The sequence below is a fragment of the Emys orbicularis genome, chromosome 12, assembly GCF_028017835.1.
Source record: "Emys orbicularis isolate rEmyOrb1 chromosome 12, rEmyOrb1.hap1, whole genome shotgun sequence".
Classification (NCBI taxonomy): Eukaryota; Metazoa; Chordata; order Testudines; family Emydidae; genus Emys; species Emys orbicularis.
In genome coordinates this window covers 26,869,421-26,879,617 of record NC_088694.1, presented here as the reverse complement: position 1 = coordinate 26,879,617, position 10,197 = coordinate 26,869,421, and positions in this window count along the sequence as shown.

Sequence of the window (10,197 nt, the reverse complement as noted above, 5' to 3'; positions counted from 1 at the left end):
GGCTGACGGGCTGACAGAGTATTTAGAACAGAACTGAAGGGGAACAGGTTCCAGTTCAAGGAAGATTTGTTTCTTTCAGAAATGTGACATCTCACCACAGGCTGTAAGTGTCTATGAGGAGGACCCGGGCTTAATGCCCTAGGTTGTCAGTGTCCATCTACAGTATGAAACTGGCCGCATTAAAACAAGTTTGGTTAACACAACAGGGGACCAAGTGTTTATAACATAAGAATGGCCACACTGGGTCAGACCAAAGGTCCATCTAGCCCCGAATCCTGTCTTCTGACAGTGGCCAATGCCAGATACCCCAGAGGGAATGAACAGAACAGGTAATCATCAAGTGATCCATCCCCTGTCACCCATTCCCAGCTTCTGGCAAACAGAAGCTAGGACCACCATCCCTGCCCATCCTGGCTAATAGCCATTGATGGACCTATCCTCCATGAACTTATCTAGTTCTTTTTTGAACCCTGTTATAGTCTTGGCCTTCACAACATCCACTGGCAAAGAGTTCCACAGGTTGACTGCATTGCGTGAAGAAATACTTCCTTTTGTTTGTTTTAAACCTACTCCCTATCCATTTCATTTGGTGACTAGTTCTTGTGTTATGAAGAGTAAATAATGCTTCCTTATTTACTTTCTCCACACCAGTCATGATTTTAATAGTCCTTTATCATATATCCCCCCCCCCTTAGTCATCTCTTTTCCAAGCAGAAAAGTTCCAATCTTATTAATCTCTCCTCATATGGAAACCGTTCCATACCTCTAATCATTTTTGTTGCCCTTTTCTGAACCTCTTCCAGTTCCAAGATATCTTTTTTGAGATGGGGAGACCACATCTGCATGCAGTATTCAAGATATGGGCGTACCATGGATTTATATAGAGGCAATATATTTTCTGTCTTATTATCTATGCCTTTCTTAATGATTCCCAACATTCTGTTTGCTTTTTTGACTGCTGCTGCACATTGAGTGGATGTTTTCAGAGAACTATCCACAATGACTCCAAGATCTTTCTCTTGAGCGGTAACAGCTAATTTAGACCCCATCATTGTATATGTATAGTTGGGATTATGTTTTCCAGTGTGCATTACTTTGCATTTATCAACATTGAATTTCATCTGTCATTTTGTTGCCCAGTCACCTAGTTTTGTGAGATTCCTTTGTAGCTCTTCACAGTCTGCTTACCACAGCACCATGTGGTTTACCTGTGGGGATAGCACCACGTTATATTAGAACCAGGATACCATGCAGTAAGTGTAGGCTTTAGGGTTAGCCACTTACCCACACATGGAGTAAAGACCAGGGAGTCTGGAGTAAAGCCGAGATATAACATGGTTTTGGTCCTATCCTCCCAGCTAGGACCAGGCAGTGTTATGACACTACTCAGCACAGCCAGTTCCAGGGCACCCAGACTCCTGGGGATCTTACTTACCAGCAGTAGTTCAGCGTATGGGGAACTCCTGTTTAGCTTTTGATCTTAGAGATCTTCCTAGTCTTTGTGTCTTTTCTGGTGACACTCAGCAGCATAATGCCGTCAGTGGGGGATCATCCTCCCCCATATCATCAAGAATAGACCTGGGAAGTCATGGTGGGGAGAGTGGGAGCAGGGCTGGAAACTGGTTTTAATGTTGAGGGTGGTCTTCACCCCACCTCAGCTCTCTATGTCCACCCGCTCTCTTCTCTGACTGCAGACTCTATGTCCTCCACATCTTTGTCTCTCTTCTGCAGCCCTTTCCTTCCTCTCACGAACACTGACAGTCATCAACGGACCACTGGTACCATTGGCCCAACTAACACTACCAGGCTTCCCCCCCCCCCCCCCCCGAAGTGCTTGTATGAGCAGTCTGTCAGCCTGCTATATCAGAATGCAGGACCGTCCAGCATTCCTCACCCTCGCCTTCCTGCCATGCCTGCTTTCCCCAAGCATATGACAGCAGCCCGGAGAGGGTCCTATGCCTACATCTGCTCATTCTCTGCCTAGACGCCAACAGGGGTAACATTACTTTGTTTCAGCCAATTGTTGCCAAGTACAGGGCTGAACGATGTTCTATGGCAATCAGAGAAAACGTGAAAGACATAGATGTTCTCTGAAGCCATCCTGGCAACATTTGCTCATAAATTTTTGCCTCCATCCCCCAACCCGAACTTAAAAACCCAGAGTTCAAGACACAGGACAGATGTTGATATGTCTCTCTATAAAGTTCAAAAAGAGAAAAACCTAGGAGAGGCTAAACAGAGACAGACCAATCCCCAGTGTGCATTCCTTCTCCTACTGGCTGCCATAAATCTTGCAAGGTTGGAGTCTATTAAAATGTTCATAGTTGTTTCTTTTAATCAGATGTACAGATTCAGGAGTCTATACACAATTTGGGCATGGAAAAAAAGGAGTCCAGAAAAAACATACATACTAGATGCAGGCACATAGGGTCAAATCCTGGCACCCTTACTCAGGTTGAGGAGTACCTTACTCTGCCATAGACCTACTCAACACAAGGTTGACAGAATCTGACCTATAATGTCCCTAAATGGTATTCCCATGGACCAGAAGAAAATGTCCTAATTGGCCATTACAACCATAGTAATGGTCAGATGACATTTTGGAATGTGGAGTGCAAAGAAAATGCTTTTCTTGAGTGCAGTGCTCAGATACAGTGAGAACTTGACAGAGCCTTCACCCAGAACCTTTACTAAAGCCATATCTACACAGTAAGTTGCTGTGCAGCAAGCCAGGATCTGAATGTACAGCACACTACCTTGCCACGCAGTAACATCTCGTGTGGACACTGCTAGAGTGCAGTGAAAGTCCTGCAGTGCAGCTTGGCTTACCACGCTTTCAAGGAGTAGTTAGCCAAGGTACACTCCAGGACTTCCATTGCACTGCAGCAGGGTGCACATGGGATGTCACGGTGCACCAGCTTGCTATGCAGTATCTTCACAGCGCAGCATAGACCCCAGTTTGATACGGAAATGTACATGCGTGTGCTCTTTGATTGTTATTATACCTTTAATTTACATTTTAATACTCTTCAAGGTAGATTTCCACCAAAGGCCAGGGTTAGAAACTAACTGGAAAACAATGCATATTTTCCTCTAAAAATGAGGAAAGGCATGAAATCTATATTCACTTATTTTTAATGATTCCCAAAGGGTAAATTAATTAAAATGGTTTAAAAAAACCCTTTTTTTAAAAAAAGGAGCTGTGTGGTGCTATAAAGATGTGTCCCAAAATGAAACCCAGAAGCGCTGGAAAATTAAGAAAGGGTAGGAGAGACTTCCAGCAGCCCACACCCATATACAGCTACAATGTACTCAAAAGACATTCCACATTGGGGGTGGAGCGATATGGGAGTGGAGGTGGAAAGAGGGCCTTATGTCTCTCCACGGTGCCCCTTCTGGCTGATTAAGGATGCACATTAATGGCTCTGAAGGGAGTCCATGCGGCCCTTTGGCTGAAGGATGATGGATGATTGCCTGAAGAATGATGGGTGCAATACAAAATACACTGGTATGGAAGGATGGAAAACAGGGAAAGTAGAGAACATCCAGGGCTTCAACAAGGAGGCTGAGGTTTCACCATACAAAATCTGATTGCTGATTTATGATCTCCCCAGAACCTAAAGTTGATCAGAAAGCCCACAGTTTTTCCTATGAAAAAACTTAGAAAACAGTTAAAGCCAGGGCCACCCAGAGGATTCAGGGGGCCTGGGGCAAAGCGGGGGAGCGGACATACTCACCGGGCAGCGCTCCAAGTCTGCAGCGGCGATGGCGGGTCCTTCACTCGCTCCACATCTTCGGCAGCACTGAAGGACCCGCCGCCGAGATGCCACCGAAGACCCAGACCGCCGCCAGGTAAGTAAAAATTAAAAAGGCGCCTCTAGCAGGGATTCTCGGCCAGGGCTCGCGGGGCCCCCCCGCTCTGGGTGGCCCTGGTTAAAGCGTGAAAAGTGGCTTTACTCATTTTCACACACTTACTGTTTTCTAACGTTTGAAAATTGGAAAACAGTAAATAAGTATTAAAAATGGGTATCCCCTACTTTCACACACTCTTTTACCTTTCATCCCATTTTTCCAGTGGGGGCAGGGGTGAAAGTAAGTTAGGTCACTTACCAGTACGGGCCAGGGGCGGGCTCTGGCCCCCAGAAAGGGCGGAGCCTCTGGCGGAAGGGGGTGGGGCTGGGGGGTCAGCATCCCCCAACTAGTCCTTTCAGGCCGCCTGGCCCACGCCGCCCGGGGCTCCCGTGTTGATTTAAAGGGCCTGGGGCTCCAGACGCCACTGCTGCGCTAGCAGCAGCAGCGTCCGGAGCCCCGGGCCCTTTTAAATCGCAGGCCCCAGGGCAACTGCTCCCTTTGCCCCCCCCCCGCCCGTCAGAGGCTGCGGGGGGGCAATGGGGCAGGGACATTAAAGCACTGCCACGGCAGCGCTTTAATGTGGGCTGGGTATGGGACGGTGCAGGTTCTTACCGGTACGGAGTACCGGCCCGTACCGGCTCACTTTCACCCCTGAGTGGGGGGAGTAAAGAAAAGGGAAAGGGAGACAAAAATTCAAAAACCAAAAACAGAAAACCAAACTTTTTGAGTTTCCAAAAACTGAAATGATATTTCAAATTGAAACTAAACAAATTTTTCTTTTTTAAATGCTTGAAAAATCAAACATTTTTGTCTACATTCATATTTTCAACGTAAATTAAACCACGTTTTCTAACAGGAAAATTTTTCAGTTGAAATTTTTTACCACCTCTAGCAAAACCCAAACATGGAATTCTAACATTATAATCTATAGCTGCTTATTTGTAATTAGTGGCAAGGTAAAGGCTTATATCTCATGCATAGTTGTTTGTGTGCGTGTGTCTATGCATACTTTATGACAAAGTATTTACAGTCATTAAGACAAAATAAATAGCGGCTTGATTGTTTTTATTAATGGCACAAATGAACTTAACAATTTAATAGTATTGATTGTATCAGCCTTAATTACATTACTCTTTCAGCAACTGCTCACATTGAATGAGCATTTGTAGAGTATGGAAACCAATAAAACACATACCTAGCAATTACTTCCCATGTTCTGTCTGAAGAGTTTTTTTAATCAGGGAGGAGGGAAATTAATGCCATTTTCTCTGGGGTGGAGGAGCCTCATTCATAAAATGAAGAGACCAGAGTGGGATGTTTTGAAAAGACACATGGATGATAAAGTTTGTGGATTGACAGAGGGTTAGAGCTGTAAATCAGCCTATCTCTTTTGATTTACACCTGCTGAGAATCTTGTCCCCGACCCAGGGGGCAGGCGGGGAAGTTGTGCTTGAAAATTCTTCTGAAGGTCTTTCAAGATCTCTGCCATGCCCAGTAGAAGGAGCGAAGTACAGCTTTTCAAAGAGTTTTTGGCCAGTTTCGGCCAGTTTTAGCCAGTATTGGGGAAGAGTTCAATGACGTTGCTCAATGGAAAACTAGCGGGGAGCCACATATGGAATATTTTCAAGGTGGAGGGGCAGTTACTCCAGGACACTGTTTTAGGTGGATTGTTACATGCAATTTGGAAGAGGGGATTGAGCACAAAGTAGCCAGGTTTGAAGCTGATACAGAAGTTGGAGGCTAAGCGAAATATGAGGAACAATGCTTGTATACGCCAGAGAAGTGGTTCTCAACCTTTCCAGACTACTGTACCCCTTTCTGGAGTCTGATTTGTCTTGCATACCCCAAGTTTCACCTCACTTAAAAACTACTTGCTTACAAAATCAGACATAAAAATACAAAAGTGTCACAGCACACTGTTACTGAACAATTGCTGACTTTCTCATTTTGTCTGTATGAAATTTTAGTTTCTACTGACTTCACTAGTGATTTTTATGTAACCTTCTGTAAAACTAGGCACATATCTAGATCAGTTGATGTACCCCCTTGAAGACCTCTGTGTACCCCCAGGGGCATGCATACCCCTGGCTGAGAACCACTGCTCCAGAGAATATGATTTTGGGAGATGACTGAGCTTTTCTTTCCAGCAATTTCCTCTTCCCTTTGGTACGCTCTCCCATGCTGCGCCCAGCTGCATGGCTTTGGAAAAGTCTCCACTTTTCTATGTTCTATGTTGCTGCTAATTCTTTGGCTGCGGAAACTGGGATGCAACAAATTTGTGTCACCTCTCATCAATCTAGGTAGATATATTGCCAGATTGGTTTATACAGAACCAGTTAGACACCAGGTGCCAGATGCACCACTGCCTCCCACTTTGTGTTATCATTTAAACCAATGTAAAGTGTGCGCAAAGTGCCACCCTTCTGACTTCGTAGCATTTGACATCCACTTTACATTCTATAGTATTGCCAACCTCAGGAGACAAGGTAGAAAAGGACCCCAAAATCACCAGTCAGCCATACTGCATTCACTTTGCACTGGTGTAAACAACTGCCTAAGGTGCAGGGCAGTGGAGGATGTTCATTCACTGTCTGGGCTGTTCCCCCTTATGTCTACATTGCAATCAGGGGTGTGATTGCGGCATGTGTCGGCATACCCGAGCTAGCTTTGCTATATCTGATCAAACCTAGCTCAAGTAACAATAGCGGTGGAGCTGTAGGAGCAAGCTGGCAGCCACACAAGTATGTACCCAAGGTTTTGGGGAGGCAGGGCTAGCCCATGATGCTGCAGCTTCACTGCTACTGTTACTGGAGTTAATTTGGATCTCGCTAAATCAAAGTAATCTTGGTTATGTCTACATGTGCTGCAATCACACTTCCCGACTGTGGGCTAGCCATCCCCCCAGTTACTAGGGTTTTCTGGGCAGTACTGGGTTTACAATGGCACCACTGGCACCGGGCCAACACTCAAAAGGGGCCCGGCCCAGCCTGCTCCACTTGCACTGCACCCAGAGCAGCTGGCTCCTCTCTACCCCCCGGCTCCTCCCCCACCCCCCCGCTCACTCCTCTCAACCGGCTGGCCAGGGCTTCTCTCTCTGGCCCTGCCCCTGCCTGCCGGCTCCTCCCCACTCCCTGACCTCTCCCCCATGCCCACTGCTTGCTCCTTTCGGCTGGCAGGCAGCTCAGGGCTCCTCTCTGCCCTCGTCACTGGCAGGCAGAGCCGGGGCGGAGAGGAGCCCTCAGTTGCTGCCGCTCCGGGCTGGTGACCGTCCACTTTGGGCTCCCCGGGGGCGGGGCCCGCCTCTTCCTGCCGCTCTGCGGAAGCGGCGGGCTGGTGAAGTTGGAGGCTGCTCCCCCCTCCAGCCAGACAAGGAACACCTCCTCCATCGCCAGGCTCATCAGCGCCAGGCAGATAGGGCTGGGCGGGGCCCCGGGGGATGGGGCCGCTCTCTGCTCCCGAGCTTCAGCTGTCCTGCCCCCTAGCACTATGCTGGGAGGGGGGATCTCTGCTCTGCGTTAGCTCAGCAGGGCATGGGGGAGTGGCTCTGCAGGGGGGATGCTGGGATCTGAAAGGGTGGGAGATGCTGGGCAATGGGGGAGGATTGTGTATTTTGAGGTGCTAGGCAGTGAGGGGGGCACTGTGTAGTTGTGGTGAGGCTGTGGGGAAGGGTTCTGGGCAGTGGGATGGGGCGATCTGTGCGTGTTGGAGTGCTGGGCAGTGGAGGGTCTCTGTGGGGTACTGGACAATTGTGGTGGGGTTGCGGAGGGGTGTTGGGCAGAGGTGGTGGTGTTCAGGGGACTATGCATTTTTGTGGGAGGGTGCTGGGCATAGCAGGTCCAGGGGGTGGACCCACCCTCACGGGGAAGGGGCACGTTGGCAGCACAGGGCTGGGTGGGCCAGTGTGCATCTGGCGACTGCCAACTTGTAAACAGTGCCCTCACAGCGGGTGGAGCGGGGCCGCCCCATTGCTCCTGGCTGGCCCCTCGCTCCAAGGACCGACCCCCCCACACATTCCATTGCCCCCATAGGGGCACACAGATATGTTTGGAACCAGGCCCACAAAAAGTTAATGCGACCTGGTTTCTGGGTGAGAGGCAATAGCTGTGCCACATATCCTATCTCACAGGAGTAGTCAGAAATCCATTGGGTGCACTATGTTCATCATAGCATTGAAAAGGACATGATCCAATAAGTTATTTGAGAGAGCACAGAAATGGTATGACCCAAATAAAGTGGAGATAGAAGAAGTCTAGAGAAAGGCAAGGACAACGATTAGAGAGCTGGAACGACTTCCTTATGAGGAAAGAGTGAAGAGATGAAGACTGTCTGCTTTCAGGAGGAAATGAATAAGAGAGAATAAGACAGAGGTGTACAAAATAACCAATAGAAGGGAGAGTGCACTCCTGATCACGCCTTCATTTGCTGCAAGAACAAGGATACAATCAATGAAATCAAAAGGCATTTACAAAAACACATTGCCTGTGGAACTCATTGACACAAGACACCAATGAGGTCAGTAAATTAGTAGGATTTGAAAAAAAGGTTCAACAGATAGATAGATAAGCACATCTGTACTTACATTGGACAGGATAAACACGTAGGGGGTTATAAACTCTCAGCATGCAGGGCACAAGCCATCCACTAATTGCCTAGAGGCAGAAAAAAATTCCCCTATCATTTGGTTATTCCATAACTGTCCATTTATGCGGGTTTTCACCTTCTTCTAAAGAACCTGGTCCTGGCCCCTGTCATAGACAGGATACTGGACTAAATGGACCATTGGTCTCATCCGGTCTGGCAGTTCCTATGTTTCTGTGGCAAGTTATGTCTCCATGAGATGAGTAGGGAGGTGAAATATAATATTCCTAAGCTGCTGCTGACTATTGCCCACAGCAGTTGCATTTGCTCTGTTGAGTAGAAATATACTCCTTCCTTTCTTATTTTTAAAGACACTAGAGGTAGTGTGCACAGGGGAAAAGGAAGACCCCACTCAAAAGGCATGGCATCATTTTGCACTAGCTCCAGCTTCTGCCAAAGGTGACTCTAAGCAGGGCCAAAGCACCTTCCTGGCGGTGACAAAGGCATGAATAATTCTGGCAAAGTCTATATCATAGAGCAAAGGTCACAGTCTCTGGGCAGTAAAGCACACTTCAGGCTTTCAGTGGTCTCTGGGAATCCAGACACAGAGACGGACCCAGTAAAAACTCCAAGACAAAGCCTTATTCTACTCCCAGTGAGGTGAATGAGTTTTGCCATTGATTGACTACAGTTGGAGTTGGATTAGGCCCAAAGAGTGGGAATGCTCTTTCAGTGGAGGAAATGCACAGATTACACAACATGGTGGTATAAAGGCCTTTTTGGCATTCTACATAATGGGGCCACACCACCATGTATCATTCATTTAATGTACATAAAGACAGAGAAACACCCATATGTATTCACTAATGGCTCAATCCAACTCCCACTGAAGACAATGCAAAGACTTCCATTGATTTAATGAGCTTTGGATCAGATCCTAATTGACAGCTGTATTGGATGGACTGCACTCACTTATCTAACAATTTTCTCGGGTAAAATCTGATCAAAAGCATTGGTGATCTCATGATCTTAATTTCTCCAAACTGACAGTGCAGTTTGCCATCCTCTGGGAATTTCACAAGTAAACAACCAGTTGTGGGAATCAGGATTTGAGGGAGCTAGGGACCTTGCACACATGTATTCTCCATCCCCTCCTACATCCAACTTAAGGCAGCTCTGCAATTCTCAACCACAGAAGAGGAAATACACTGTTTGCTTTAACTGCAAAACATTCTAACGGTGACAATGCAAGATACTTATAGGCTATTTTAAAACCAAGAGAGAAAGACAATAAAATCAACTCAGTTTGGTCCATTAAAAAACAGTGTAGCACAGAAAACAATGGTGCCTGTAACATGGCATATGACATATTCACATTTGACAAAACTGCATGCAGTCATGGAATTTACACGGACTCACACGTGGCTTGTAAGGGTTTACCAATTAGTCCTCTATACGTAATAGTAACTATGGACTACATTTTGCCTTGACTTGCACTCGGAGACTACGTCTACACTGCAATATGGCTACACAGTGGCTGGCCCAGGTCAGCTGACTCAGACTCACGGGGCTTCGGCTGCGGGGCTAAAAATTGCAATGTAGATATTGGGGCTTGGGCTGGAACCTGGGCTCTGAAACCCCACGAGGGGGCTGGGTCTCAGAGCCTGGGCTCCAGCCTGACCCCCAGCCCAAGCATCTACATTGCTATTTTAAGCCCTGCAGCCTGAGTCCTGTAAGCCTGAGTCGATTGACCTGAGCTCAGAGAGA